The sequence below is a fragment of the Mustela nivalis genome (assembly GCF_964662115.1).
Source record: "Mustela nivalis genome assembly, chromosome: 5".
Taxonomy (NCBI): Eukaryota; Metazoa; Chordata; class Mammalia; order Carnivora; family Mustelidae; genus Mustela; species Mustela nivalis.
The window spans coordinates 8,122,923-8,138,679 of record NC_139024.1 but is presented as its reverse complement, the minus strand read 5'-3'; the positions used below and the strand labels follow the sequence as shown (position 1 = coordinate 8,138,679).

The 15,757-nt window shown below is 38.5% G+C and overlaps 1 long non-coding RNA gene and 1 pseudogene across 2 annotated transcripts in view; both read right to left on the bottom strand.

Moving 5' to 3' along the window:
• Positions 1-458: 458 nt before the first annotated feature.
• LOC309864213 overlaps positions 459-15,757 on the bottom strand; it is a 73,781-nt gene continuing 58,482 nt past the window's right edge. Inside the window, exon 2 of the long non-coding RNA XR_014311392.1 lies at positions 459-1,203. This is a non-coding gene — a long non-coding RNA (uncharacterized lncRNA). The remainder of the gene's footprint in view (positions 1,204-15,757) is intronic.
• On the bottom strand, positions 4,304-5,075 carry LOC309864212 (large ribosomal subunit protein eL39 pseudogene; annotated as a pseudogene). The gene has a single exon. The product of its transcript is annotated as a large ribosomal subunit protein eL39 pseudogene (transcript).

Genomic DNA, 15,757 nt, shown 5'->3' with positions numbered 1-15,757 from the left:
AAGAATTCCATGGGAAACTGTTTGACCTTAAGAACAAAAAGATAGAGGAAAGGAACTTATTAGAGGACCAGCTTCAGCGTGTATAGTCTCTCTACATATTGAGGTCTTACCCCATCTTATCAAGCATGATAATTTATTACACTCATCTCCTTGACTATAGTGTAGTGCCAGTAATAACTAATTGACTCAGTCAGTGGATGCCTCTTTTTGGTTGTTGAAAGGACCTTCTTTTTAAGACAACATGAAAATGCCTACATTTTAAGACATTTGTAGAAATAACAGAAGGCAATTCTCACACTTAAGGTACCAAACAGATGGAAGTTGAAGCCAGGCAGGTGGTGGTCAGAACTCTCAAATATAGGATTGGGTTATCATCTCTCTTAAAGTGGAAAGAAAAAATTATCTGACAAAAGGTGAAATTCAGTTTGATCTTTTTGCCTTAATAATAAAGATTATTATTGATTAGGGAAAATGATTTTATTTATATTCTGAAGTGATAGTACTCCAAATAATCAAGTTAATTAACAAGTACAAAGCAAACAGTAAAATGTTAAGGAATCTTCTGGAATACATTACTGCTTGAGAGTTAGATAAAAAGAGTTAATCATGAAAATGCTACATTCTCCATTTTAAACACTTTGTATCACGTTGATATCTTTTATCCATTTTGAGTTTATCTCTGTGTATGGTGTAAGAGAATGGTCGGGTTTCATTCTTCTGCATATAGCTGTCCAGTTTTTCCCAGCACCATTTATTGAAGAGACTGTCTTTTTTCCACTGTATATTTTTTCCTGTTTTGTCGAAAATTAATTGACCATAGAGTTGAGGGTCCATATCTGGGCTCTCCACTCTGTTCCACTGGTCTATGTGTCTGTTTTTATGCCAGTACCATGCTGTCTTGGTGATCACAGCTTTGTAGTAAAGCTTGAAATCAGGTAACGTGATGCCCCCCAGTTGTATTTTTGTTTTTCAACATTTCCTTAGTGATTCGGGGTCTCTTCTGATTCCATACAAATTTCTGGATTATTTGCTCAAGCTCTTTGAAAAATACCGGTGGAATTTTGATCGGAATGGCATTAAAAGTATAGATTGCTCTAGGCAGTATAGACATTTTAACAATGTTTATTCTTCCAATCCAAGAACATGGAATGGTCTTCCATCTTTTTGTGTCTTCTCAACGTGAGACAGGAATCCATCAGAATCCTAGAGGAGAACATAGGCAGTAACCTCTTCAATATCAGCCACAGCAACTTCTTTCAAGATATATCTCCAAAGGCAAAGGAAACAAAAGCGAAGATGAACTTTTGGGACTTCATCAAAATCAAAAGCTTCTGCACAGCAAAGGAAACAGTCAACAAAACAAAGAGGCAACCCACGGAATGGGAGAAAGTATTTGCAAATGACAGTACAGACAAAAGGTTAATATCCAGGATCTATAAAGAACTCCTCAAACTCAACACACACAAAACAGACAATCATATCAAAAAATGGGCAGAAGATATGGACAAACACTTCTCCAATGAAGACATACAAATGGCTATCAGGCACTGAAAAAATGATCATCACTAGCCATCAGGGAGATTCAAATTAAAACCGCATTGAGATACCACCTTACACCAGTTAGAATGGCCAAAATTAGCAAGACAGGAAACAACATGTGTTGGAGGGGATGTGGAGAAAGGGGAACCCTCTTCCACTGTTGGTGGGAGTGCAAGTTGGTGCAGCCACTTTGGAGAACAGTGTGGAGATTCCTCAAGAAATTAAAAATAGAACTTCCCTATGACCCTGCCATTGCACTCCTGGGTATTTACCCCAAAGGTACAGATGTAGTGAAAAGAAGGGCCATCTGTACCACCAATGTTTATAGCAGCAATGGCCATGGTCACCAAACTGTGGAAAGAATCAAGATGCCCTTCAATGGATGAATGGATAAGGAAGATGTGGTCCATATACTCTATGGAGTATTAGGCCTCCATCAGAAAGGATGAATACCCAACTTTTATAGCAACATGGATGGGACTGGAAGAGATGATGCTGAGTGAAATAAGTCAAGCAGAGAGAGTCAATTATCATATGGTTTCACTTATTTGTGGAGCATAACAAATAGCATGGAGGACAAGGGGAGATGGAGAGGAGAAGGGAGTTGAGGGAAATTGAAAGGGGAGGTGAACTATAAGAGACTATGGACTCTGAAAAACAATCTGAGGGGGGTGGGAGGTTGGGGGAACCAGGTGGTGGGTATTAGAGATGGCACGGATTGCATGGAGCACTGGGTGTGGTGCAAAAATAATGAATACTGTTACACTGAAAAAATAAATTTTTTTTAAAAATTTACAAAAAAACACTTTGTATGGCAAATTTCAATAATATGATAGTATACAATAAAAATATAATGAATCCTCCATGTCTCCATCACCCCGCTTCAGCAATTATTAGTACAAACCAGTCTTTTTTTTTTTTTAAGATTTTATTTATTTATTTGACAGAGAGAGATCACAAGTAGGCAGAGAGGCAGGCAGAGAGAGAGAGAGGAGGAAGCAGACTCCCTGCTGAGCAGAGAGCCCGATGCAGGACTCGATCCCAGGACCCTGAGATCATGACCTGAGCCGAAGGCAGCGGCTTAACCCACTGAGCCACCCAGGCGCCCAGTACAAACCAGTCTTGTTGCACATACCCAACCCAGGCATTCTATCAGTTTATTCATAAATACTTTGGTGTGTATTTCACAAAGATCAGGAGTTGGTCTACCATAACCACACCTAAAAATTAACCATTCTTTGATACCACAGTCTCTCTTTGAATTGAGAATAAATCTTTTGAGAGAGCTCCATATAAGTAATTTAAAATATTTTCGAGAGGGCATGGATTGCATGGAGCACTGGGTGTGGTGCAAAAACAATGAATACTGTTATACTGAAAAAAATAAATAAATATTTTAAAAATTATTAACATAAAAAATAAATAAAAAATAAAGTATTTTTAAATTAATGAATATAAATATTGTGTATAAACATAAATACACAATGAAGTAGAACATAAAGTTTGCAAATTTTTTATTTTATTTTACTTTTAAAAATTTCTTCAGGGGCACCTGGATGGCTCAGTTTGTTAAGTATAATCATCTCTTCAGCTTGGGTTACAATCCCAGGGTTCTGGGGCCCAGTCCCACATCAGACTCCCTGCTCATAGGGAGTCTGCTTATCCCTCTACCCCTCCCCCTGCTGTGCACTCTTTCACTCACTCTCTCTTTCTTCCAAATAAATAAATGAAACCTTTAAAAATATTTTTTCTTCAAACAGAGATGCCTGAGTAGTGCAGTCAATTAAGCATCTGACCCTTGGTTTCAGCTCAGGTCATGATCTCAGGGTCCTAAAATTGAGCCCCTAGTTGAGCCCCACATCAAGTCCCAGGTGGGACTCCATACACTCAGTATGAGGTTTGCTTAAGATTCTCTTTCCCTTTCTCTGCACCCCCACTAATGTTCTCTTTCTCTCTCTAAGATGAAAAAATAAGCTAAATTTTTTAATTTAAAAAGATTTCTTCAAACATACATATATAGACTGCTACATAAATATGTAAATATGGTAATATATAAACCATTTTTTTCTTGGACCCCTTTCACCCATTTAACCACATACACTGGTATTCTCTCAATCTGGTATCTACCTTTCTAATTTTTTTTCTAAATTTACACTGGTCTCCTAAGCATTATAGATTATGTGGTAAACAATTAATAAAGTTCCTGTGCTAGTTAAGCTTACATTTTTTAGTTCCATATAGTTACACTTATAAACATGCACCATGCACATGTGCTGTGAACATATCACAGTTTTCTGATTCTTGATTTTCTCACTCATCACTATCAAGTCCACTGGCATATTTTCCTTCATCCTCTTTAATGCTTGTGTAATACTTTAATCTATCCCATAAACAGCTTGACCACTTCACTGATAGTAAGTATTCCCTTCGTTTACTTTTTTTTCTTGCCGCTATAGACATCCTTACACATGTGTTATTACTACCCAGTGTTTTTATTTCTATAGATTTTGGTTCCTAGAAGTATAACTGTTGGGTCTGGATATGTATATTTATATCCAGAGTACAAATATTTGTTAGGGGAAAAGCCATATAAAGGAGGGATGTTAAGAGAAATAGACATGCCAGAGCCATGAAAGGAATATCAAAAAGGGGGTCACATGTGGAATTCTCAGCAGACCTGACTCTTTCCTTATTCCTTCTGCCTAGAGGCATTTAGAGAAATATTTTTCCCTCTATTCTTAGAGTTCTGCATTGTTACTAGAAATGCCTGGACAGATGCTTTCTCTCAACAAATTGGCCTCAAACCTGGCTAACTCTTAAAAAAGCAGATTTTCAAGAAAATGAGAAAACAAGCCACAGACTTGGGAAAAAAATATTTGAAAAACACATATCTGATAAACGACTATTATTAAATGTCTTTTAATTTTTTAACTGAAATTCAATTTAGTTAACTTATAGTGTATTATCAGTTTCAGGGATAGGATTTAGTGATTCATCAGTTGCATATAACACTTAGTTATATGCTGTTATCAAAATTATGAGCTGTTATCAAAATTATGCAAAGAACTTTCAAACTCACAACTAAGAAAACAAACAACCCAATTTTTTTTTTTTTTTTTTTTTTTTTACTGCTGAAAGACCTCATGTTTATTATCAAGCCAACCCACTAGTGCAGAGGTATAGTAACAGAAAAATCATTTCCCTGATCAAAGGTATCTATTGGCCAGGTAGAAAGGTGTTTACAGGGTGACAGAATAGAACACATGATCTTCAAGGAGCTTAATTAATTAATTAATTAATTACGTGGTGCCAATTAGGTGTGTCATCTCATGATGTGGGACGCCTTAGAGACCCAGCCTTGTTCTCCTCCAGTGCCTCCCCTTGGAGTTGTACCTGATTTTATTACCAGTTTTCATCCAAATCCACTGGGGAATTTGATGACTCTGCTTTTGTTTCTTGGCCAGGAATTGCTTCATCCTGAAAGTCTTGTGAGAAGACATGGTCAGTAACAGTGAGTGGCACACAGCAGGATGGTGGCAAAAAAGAGAAAGAAATCAAACAACCCAATTTTAAAATGTACCAAAGATCTGAATAGATACCTCATCAAAGACAATATACAAATGGCAAGCAAACATTGATAAGATGCTCCACATCACATGTCATCAGGAAGATACAACTTAAAACAGAGATGAGATGCCACTACATACCTACTAGCATGGCCAAAACCTGGAACACTGACAACACCAAATGCTGCTGAGGATGTGGAGCAACAACAGCTCTCATTCACTTCTGGTGGGCATGCAGTACAGGGCAGCCACTCTGGAAGACCCTTTGGCACCTTCTTACAAAACTAAATATATTCTCACCATACAATCCAGCAATTGCATTCCTTAATATTTACTCGAGAGAAATGAAAACTTATCCCGACATAAAAAACCCACCCTCCGATATTTATGGGAGGTTATTCATAATTGTCAAAACTTGGAAATAACTAAGATGTTGTTTGGTAGGTGAATGGATATATAAACATGGTATGTCCAGGCAATGGAATAGTATTCAGGACTGAAAATATATGAGACATAAAGCCATGAAGAAACACAGTAGAGGGAGCTAGCAAGATGGCAGAAAAGTAGGAGACGTAAATTTCATCTAGTCCCAGGAATTCAGCTAGTTATCAAACCATTCTGAATACCTATGAACTCAACAGGAGATCAAAGAAAAGAATAACACAACTCTATGAACAGAAATGCAACCACTTTCTGGTGGTAAGACATGTAGATAAGTGAATCTGAGGTGATATATGGGAAGATAGAACGTGGGGCGGGGGGGAGGTGGTCCATCAGCGGGCTCCCAGCAAGTGATAGAGCAACAGAGCACAAAATCAGAACTTTCAGAAGTCTGCTCTACTGAGGGATGTTGCTCCAGTGGCTAAGCAGGGGATGGAACCCTCGCTGGGACAATGTGGTCTCAGAACCCTAAGTGTCACAGAAAGACCAGGGGTGACTAAGTGTGGTGGAGCTTCCAAGTATCAGAGCAGGAAGGCTGGCTGCAGAGATGGACCCGAAGAGAAGGCTCTCAGCTCAGGGTTGCCATAAACCATGACCCATGGCACAGTCAGGCCACTACTCTTCAAGCAAGGACCCCACAAGTGGCAGATCTGGGGACACCACTCCACTTCCTCCAACAGGAGGAGCAGCATGGGAGGGCACTTTAAGAATCTGCTGGTTTGGAAACTCCAAACAGGGTGATGTGCCAAAGATAGAAACACTTGGTCACAGGCCAGGTGAGCTCAGAATGCAGCTGGAGACCAGAAAGACAGACATAATTGACAGTTTTTCTCTAAGGGCTCACTGAGGAGTGGCGCCCTGAGCTCTCAGGTCCACTGTGTTGGAGATTGGGAGGTACGATTTTCATTCTGGCCCACCAAAGCTGTACAGAAAGTATTCAGGGAACAAAATCTCCCCAGAGCAAAACTGAGCAGATTGCTTATCCTAGCCCCTGGCAAGGGTGATGCAAGTTTGTCTGGGGCAAAGACATTTGAGAATCACAAGAGCCCCCTCTCCCAGAAGATGAGCTAGAACGTCAGCCAAGACCAAGTTTACTGATCAATGAGAACTGCAAATCTCCAGCGCTAGGGAAATACAGCACATATAATTCATGCTTTTTTCCCATGATTCTTTTTTTTTTCTTTACGTTTTTTTTAGTGTTCCAGAATTCACTTTTTATGCACCACTCCCAGTGCTCCCTGCAATATGTGCCCTCGACAATACCCATCACCAGGCTTCCACCCACCTCCCCTCCCAAACCTTCAGTTAGTTCCTCAGAGTCCAGTCTCTCATGGTTCGTTTCCCCCTCCAATTTCCCCCAACTCCCTTCTCCTCTCCATCTCCCCATGTCCACTGTGTTATTCCTTATGCTACACAAATAAGTGAAACCATATGATAATTGACTCTCTCTGCTTGACTTATTTCACTCAGCATCATTTCTTCCAGTCCCATCCATGTTGATACAAAAGTTGGGCATTCATCCTTTCTGATGGAGGCATAATACTCCATAGTGTATATGGAGCACATCTTCCTTATCCATTCGTCCATTGAAGGGCATCTTGATTCTTTCCACAGTTTGACAACTGTGGTCATTGGTGCTATGAACATTGGGATACAGATGGCCCTTCTTTTCACTACATCTGTAACTTTGGGATAAATACCCAGTAATGCAATTGCAGGGTCATAGGGAAGCTCTATTTTTAATTTCTTAATGAATCTCCACACTGTTTTCCAAAGTGGCTGCACCAACTTGCATTCCCAACAGTGCAAGAGGGTTCCCCTTTCTTCACATCCCCTCCAACACATGTTATTTCCTGTCTTGTTAATTTTGGCCATTCTAACTGGTGTAAAGCGGTATCTCAGTGTGGCTTTGATTTGAATCTCCCTGATGACTAGTGATGATGAACATTTTTTCACGTGTCTGATAGCCATTTGTATGTCTTCATTGGAGAAGTGTCTGTTTGTGTCTTCTGCCCATTTTTTGACTTGATTATGTTTTTTTGGGTGTTGAGTTTGAGGAGTTCTTTATAGATCTTGGATATCAGCCCTTTGTACTGTCATTTGCAAATATCTTCTCCCATTCCGTGGGTGGCCTCTTTGTTTTGCTGACTGTTTCCTTTGCTATGCAGAAGCTTTTGACCTTGATGAAATCCTAAAAGTTCATTTTTGCTTTTGTTTCCTTTGCCTTTGGAGACATATCTTGAAAGAAGGTGCTGTGGCCGACGTCAAAGAGGTTACTGCCTATGCTCTCCCATAGGATTTTGATGGATTCCTGCCTCACATTGAGGTCTTTTATCCATTTCAAGTTTATCTTTGTGTATGGTGTAAGAGAATGGTCAAATTTCATTCTTCTACATATAGCTGTCCAATTTTCCCAGCACCATTTATTGAAGAGACTGTTTTTTTCTCCCTGTGTATTTTTTCCTGCTTTGTCAAATATTATTTGACCATAGAGTTGAGGGTCCATATCTGGGCTCTCTACTCTGTTCCACTTGTCTATGTATCTGTTTTTGTGCCAGTGCCATGCTGTCTTGGTGATCACAACTTTGTAGTAAAGCTTGAAATCAATCAACATGATGACCCTAATTTTGTGTTTCTTTTTCAACATTTCCTTAGCAATTTGGGGTCTCTTCTGGTTCCATACCAATTTTAGGATTGTTTGCTCCAGCTCCTTGGAAAACGCTGGTGGAATTTTGATTGGAATGGCATTGAAAGTACAGATTGCTCTAGGCAGTATAGACATTTTAACAATGTTTATTCTTCCGATCCATGAACATGGAATGGTCTCACATCTTTCTGTGTCTTCTTTAGTTTCTTTCATGAGTGTACTGTAGTTCCTCGAGTACAGATCCTTTACCTCTTTGGTTAGGTTTATTCCCAGCTATCTTATGGTTCTTGGCGCTATAGTAAATGGAATCGATTCTGTAATTTCCCTTTCTGTATTTTTATTGTTAGTGTATAAGAAAGCAACTGATTGCTGTACATTGACTTTGTGTCCTGCCACATTACTGAATTGCTGTATGAGTTCTAGTAGTTTGGGGGTGGAGTCTTTTAGGTTTTCCATATAAAGTATCCTGTCATCTGTGAAGAGAGAGCTTGACTTCTTCATTGCCAATTTGAATAGCTTTTATTTCTCTTTGTTGTCTGATTGTTGTTGCTGGGACTTCTAATACTATGTTGAACAAGAGTGATGAGAGTGGGCATCATTGTGTTCCTGATCTCAACGGGAAGGCTGTGAGCTTTTTCCCATTAAGGATGATATTTGCTCTGGGTTTTTCATAGATAGATTTTATGAAGTCGAGGAATGTTCCCTCTATCCCTATATTTTGAAGCATTTTAATCAGGAAGGGATGCTGGATTTTGTCAAATGCTCATTCTGGATCAATTGAGATGACCATGTGGTTCTTCTCTCTTCTTTTATTGATTTGTCCTACCACATATAAGATACAACAAAGGCAGTCCTAAGGGGGAAATACATAGCCATCCAAGACTCCCTCAAAAAAATTGAAAAATCCAGAATGCACCAGCTCTCTTTACACCTTAAGGAACTGGAGAAACAACAACACATTAAGCCAAATCCACACACAAGAAGGGATATAATCAAGATTAGAGCAGAGATCAATGAGATAGAAACTAGGGATACAGTAGAACACATCAATGAAACTAGAAGCTGGCTTTTTGAAAGAATCAATAAGATTGATAAACCATTGGCCAAATTAATCCAAAAGAAAAGAGAGAATACCTGAATTAATAAAATTATGAATGAAAAAGGAGAGATCATAACTAATACCAAGGAAATAGAAACAATCATCAGAAATTATTATCACAGTTATATGCCAATAAGTTAAGCAACCTAGACAAAATGGATGCATTCCTGGAAAACTAATGACTTTCAAAACTGAATCAGGAAGAAATTGATAACCTGAATAGACCAATATCTAGTAACGAGATTGAAGCAGTGATCAAAAACCGCCCAAAAAAGACAAGACAAGAGCCCAGGACTTGATGGATTCCCTGGGGAAATTCTACCAAACATTCAAAGAAGAAATAATGCCTATTCTCCTGAAGCTGTTTCAAAACACTGAAGCAGAAGGAAAACTCCAGAGTCTTTTTATGAAGCCAGCATTACCCTGATCCCCAAACCAGGCAAAACCCCACCAAAAAGGAGAATTTCAGGCAAATATCCTTGTTGAATATGGATTCCAAGATTCTCAACAAGATCCTAGCTAATAGGATCCAGCAGTACATTAAAAAGCTTATCCACCATGACCAGGTAGGATTTATCTCTGGGTTGCAAGGGTTTTTCTTTTCTTTTTGCCCAGTTTCAGGTCTCTTCTGATCTGCTTAGTATATATTTTTCTGGAGTCATTGTTACCCTTTTAGCATTTTGTTCTCTCATTCATCTATTCCTCTCTGGCAAAATGACAAAACTGAAAAACTCACCTCAATAAAAGAACAAGAAGCAGTACTGACTGCCAAGGACCTAATCAACATGGACATTAGCAAGATGTTAGAACTAGAGTTCAGAACGCTGATTCTCAAGGTGCCAGCTGGGCTCAAAAAAGGCATGGAAGATATTAGAGAAACCCTTTCTGGAGAAATAAAATCTAAACAAGTAAAAATCAAAATGTTTATTAATGAGGTGCAATCAAAAATGGAGGCTCTAACTACTTGGATAAATGAGGCAGAAGACAGAACTAGTGATATAGAAGACCAAATGGTGGACACTAAAGAAGCTGAGGAAAAGAGAGATAAACAACTACTGGACTATGAGGGAAGAATTCAAGAGGTAAGTGATACCATAAAGTAAAACAATGTTAGAATAATTGGGATCCCAGAAGAAGAAGAAAGAGAGTGGGGGACAGAAGGTATATTGGAGAAAATTATAGCAGAGAACTTACATAATTTGGGGAAGGAAACAGGCACCAAAATCCAGGAGGCACAGAGAAACCCCCTTAAAATCAGTAAAAATAGGTCAACACCCTGACATCTAATAATAAAACTTACATATCTCAGAGACAAAGAGAAAACCCTGAAAGGAGCTTGGGACAAGAGGTCTGTAACCTGTAACAGTAGAAATATTAGATTGGCAGCAGACCTATCCACAGAGATCCAAAGACCAGAAAGGACTGGCATGATCTATTCAGGGCATTAAATGAGGAAAATATGTATCCAAGAATACTATACCCAGCTAGGCTGCCATTGAAAATAGAAGGAGAGGTAAAAACCTTCCAGGACAAACAGAAACTAAAAAAATTTGCCATCACCAAACCACCTCTACAAGAAATATTGAAAGGGGTCCTCTAAGCAAGAGAGCCTAAAAGTAACATATACCAGAACAGAATAGAAGCAATATACAGTAATAGTCACCTTACAGGCAATACAATGGCAGTAAATTCATCTTTCAATAGCTACCCTGAATGTAAATGGGCTAAATGACCAACCAAAAGACACGGAGTATCAGATTGGATTTTTTTTAAAAGACCCAAAGATTATATATATATATATATATATATATATATATATATATATATGCAAGAGACTCATTTTACACCCAAATACACCTCCAGATTTAAAGTGAGGGGGTGGAGAAAATTTAATAAAGTGAGGGGGTGGAAAATAATTTACCATGCTAATGGACATCAAAAGAAAGGTGGGGTGGCAACCCTTACATCAGATAAATTGGATTTGAAACAAAGACTATAGTAAGAGATGAGGAAGGACACTATATCATACTCAAAGGGTCTGTCCAACAAGAAGATCTAACAATTTCAAATATCTATGCCCCCAACATGGGAGCAGCCAACTATATAAACCAATTAATAACAACAATCAAAGAAACACATCAACAATAATACAATAATAGTAGGGAACTTTAACACCCCCCCTCACTGAAATGGACAGATCGTCCAAGCAAAAGATCAACAAGGAAATAAAGGCCTTAAATGACACACTGAAGACAGATGGACATCACAGATATATTCAGAAAATTCCATCCCAAAGCAACAGAATACACATTCTTCTCTAGCGCACATGGAACATTCTCCAGAATAGACCACATCCTGGGTCACAAATCAGGTCTCAACCAGTATGAAAAGATTGGGATCATTCCTTGCATATTTTCAGACCTCAGTGCTCTGAAGCTAGAACTCAATCACAAGAGGAAAATTGGAAAGAACTTGAGTACATGGAGGCTAAATAGCATCCTACTAAAGAATGAATGGGTCAACCAAGAAATTAAAGAAGAATTAAAAAAATTCATGGAAACAAATGAAAATGAAAACACAACTGTTCAAAATCTGAAGGCAGTTGCGGGAAATTGGAAGGGGAGGTGAACCATGAGAGTCTATGGACTCTGAAAAACAATCTGAGGGTTTTGAAGGGGCGGGGTTGGGAGGTCGGGGTACCCAGTGATGGGTATTATAGAGGGGACAGATTGCATGGAGCACTGGGTGTGGTGCAAAAATAATGAATACTGTTATTCTGAAAATAAATAAAAAATAAATTTTAAAAAAATCTGTGGGACACAACAAAGGCTATCCTGAGAGGACAGTATATAGTGATACAAGCCTTTCTCAAGAAACAAGAAAGGTCTCAAGTACACAACCTAACCCTACACCAAAGGAGCAGGAGAAAGAACAGCAAAGAAAGCCTAAACCCAACAGGAGAAAAGAAATCATAAAGATCAGAGCAGAAATCAATGAAATAGAGACTAAAGAACAGAAGAACAAATCAACAAAACTAGGAGCTGGTTCTTTGAAAGAATTAATAAGATTGATAAACCCCTAGCCAGACTTATCCAAAAGAAAAGATAAAGGGCCCAAATCAATAAAATCATGAATGAAAGGGGAGAGATCAACTTGAAGAACAGTGTGGAGATTCCTTAAGAAATTAAAAATAGAGCTTCCCTATGATCCTGCAATTGCACTACTGGGTATTTACCCCCAAAATACAGATGTAGTGAAAAGAAGAGCCATCTGTACCCCAATGTTCATAGCAGCAATGGCCACAGGTGCCAAACTGTGGAAAGAACCAAGATGCCCTTGGTTCTTGGTTCTGGATAAGGAAGATGTGGTCCATATACACTATGGAGTATTATGCTTCCATCAGAAAGGATGAATACCCAATTTTTGTAGCAACATGGACGGGACTGGAAGAGATGATGCTGAGTGAAATAAGTGAAGCAGATAGAGTCAATTATCATATGGTTTCACTTATTTGTGGAGCATTACAAATAACATGGAGGACATGGGGAGATGGAGAGGAGAAGGGAGTTGAGGGAAATTGGAGGAAGAGATGAACCATGAGAGACTATGGACTCTGAAAAACAATCTGAGGGTTTTGAAGGGGCAGGAGGTGGGAAGTTGGGCCAGCCTGGTGATGGGCATTGTGGAGGGTACGTATTGCATGGAGCACATGGTGTGCGTGCATAAACAATGAATTCTAGTGCATTGAAAAGTAATTTTAAAAAATAAAAAAATTTTTAAAAAGAAAGGGGAGAGATCATAACCAACACCGAAGAAATACAATTATAAGAACATATTATGAGCAATTACATGCCAGCAAATTTGACAATCTGGAAGAAATGGATGCATTCCTAGAGACATATAAACTATGAAAACTGAACCAGGAAGAAAGAGAAAACTTGAACAGACCCATACCCAGTAAGGATATTGAAACAGTCATCAAAAATCTCCCAACAAACAGGAGCCCAGGGCCAGATGGCTTCTCAGGGGAATTCTACCAAACATTTAAAGAAGAATTAATACCTATTCTCCTGAAACTGTTCCAAAAAAAATAGAAATGGAAAGAAAACTTCCAAACTCATTTTATGAGGCCAGCATTACCTTGATCCCAAAACCAGACAAAGACCCCATCAAAAAAGAGAATTACAGACCAATATCCTTAATGAACACAGATGCGAAAATTCTTGCCAAAATACTAGCCAATAGGATCCAACAGTACATAAAAAGGATTATTCACCACCAACAACTGGGATTTATTCCTGGGCTGCAAGGTTGGTTCAACAACCACAAATCAATCAATGTGATACACTTACATTAATAAAAGAAAGAACAAGAACCATATGATACTCTCAATAGATGCTGAAAAAGCATTTGACAAAGTACAGCATCCTTTCTTGATCAAAACTCTTCAAAGTGTAGGGATAGAGGGTACATACCTCAATATCATCAAAGCCACCTACAAAAAACCCACAGCAAATACCATTCTCAATGGGGGAAAACTGAGAGCTTTTCCCCTAAGGTCAGGAACACAGCGAGGATATCCACTATGACCACTGCTATTCAACAAAGTATTTGAAGTCCAAGCCTTGGTAATCAGATGAAAAAAGAAATAAAAGGCATCCGAATTGGCAAAGAAGAGGTCAAACTTTCATTCTTTGCAGATGATATGATACTTTATGTGGAAAACCCAAGACTCCATTCCAAAACTGCTAGAACATGTATAGGAATTCAGTAAAGTGTCAGGATATAAAATCAATGCACAGAAATCAGTTGTATTTCTATACACCAACAGCAAGACAGAAGAAAAAGAAAGTAAGGAGTTCATCCCATTTACAACTTCACCCAAAACAATAAGATACCTAGGAATAAAGCTAACCAAAGAGGCAAAGAATATGTACTCAAAAAATTATAAAGTGCTCATGAAAGAAATTAAGGAGGACACAAAGGAATGGAAAAATGTTCCATACTCATGGATTGAAAGAACAAATATTGTGAAAATTTCTAAGCTATGTAAAGCAATGTATATGTTTAATTCAATCCCTATCAAAATACCATCCATTTTTTCAAATAAATGGAACAAATAATCCTAAAATTTAAAATGGGGCCAGAAAAGACCCCGAGTAGCCAGAGGAATGGTGAAAAGAAAGCCAAAGTTGGTGGCATCACAATTCCAGACTTCAAGCTCTATTACAAAGTTATAATCATCAAGACAGTATGGTACTGGCACAAAAACAGACACATAGATCAATAGAATGGAATAGAGAGCCCAGAAATAGACCCTCAACTCTATGGTCAACTAATCTTTGACAAAGCAGGAAAGAATGTCCAGTGGAAAAAAGACAGTCTCTTCAACAAATGATGTTGGGAAAATTGGACAGCCACATGCAGAAAAATGAAACTGGACCATTTCCTTACACCACACATGAAAATAGACTCAAAATGGATGAAAGATTTCAATGTGAGACAGGAACCCATCAAAATCCTTGAGGAGAACACAGGCAACAACATCTTCAACCTCATCTGCAACAACTTCTTCCTAGAAACATCACCGAAGGCAAGGGAAGCAAGGGAAAAAATGAACTATTGGGACCACATCAAGATCAAAAGCTTTTGCACAGCAAGGGAAACAGGCAACAAAACCAAAAGACAACTGACAGCATGGGAGAAGATATTTGCAAATGACATATCAGATAAAGGGCTAGTACCCAAAATCTATAAAGAACTTATCAAAAAAAAAAAAGAACTTATCAAACTCAACGCCCAAATAACAAATAATCCAATCAAGAAATGGGCAGAGGACATGAACAGACATTTCTGCAAAGACGACATCCAAATGACCAAAAGACACATGAAATCAATCAGCATCAAGGAAATACAAATTAAAACCACAATGAGATACCACCTCACGCCAGCCAGAATGGCTAAAATTAACAAGTCAGGAAATGACAGATGTTGGCGAGGATGTGGAGAAAGGGGAACCCTCCTGCACTGTTAGTGGGAATGCAGACTGGTGCAGAGACTCTGGAAAACAGCATGGAGGTTCCTCAAAAAGTTGAAAATAGAGCTACCCTACACCCAGCAATCACACTACTGGTATTTACCCTAAAGATACAAACGTAGGGATCTGAAGGGGCACGTGCACCCAAATATTTATAGCAGCAATGTCCACAATAACCAAACTATGGAAAAAACATAGATGTCCATCAACAGATGAATAGATAAAGAAGATGTGAGATATATTCACACAAACACACAAACACACACACACACACAGAGAGAGAGAGAGAGAGAGAGAGAGAGAGAAGAATACTATGCAGCCATCAAAAGAAACAAAATCTTGCCATTTGCAATAATGTGGATGGAACTAGAGGGTATTATGCTGAGTGAAATAAGTCAATCAGAGAAAGACAATTATCATATTATCTC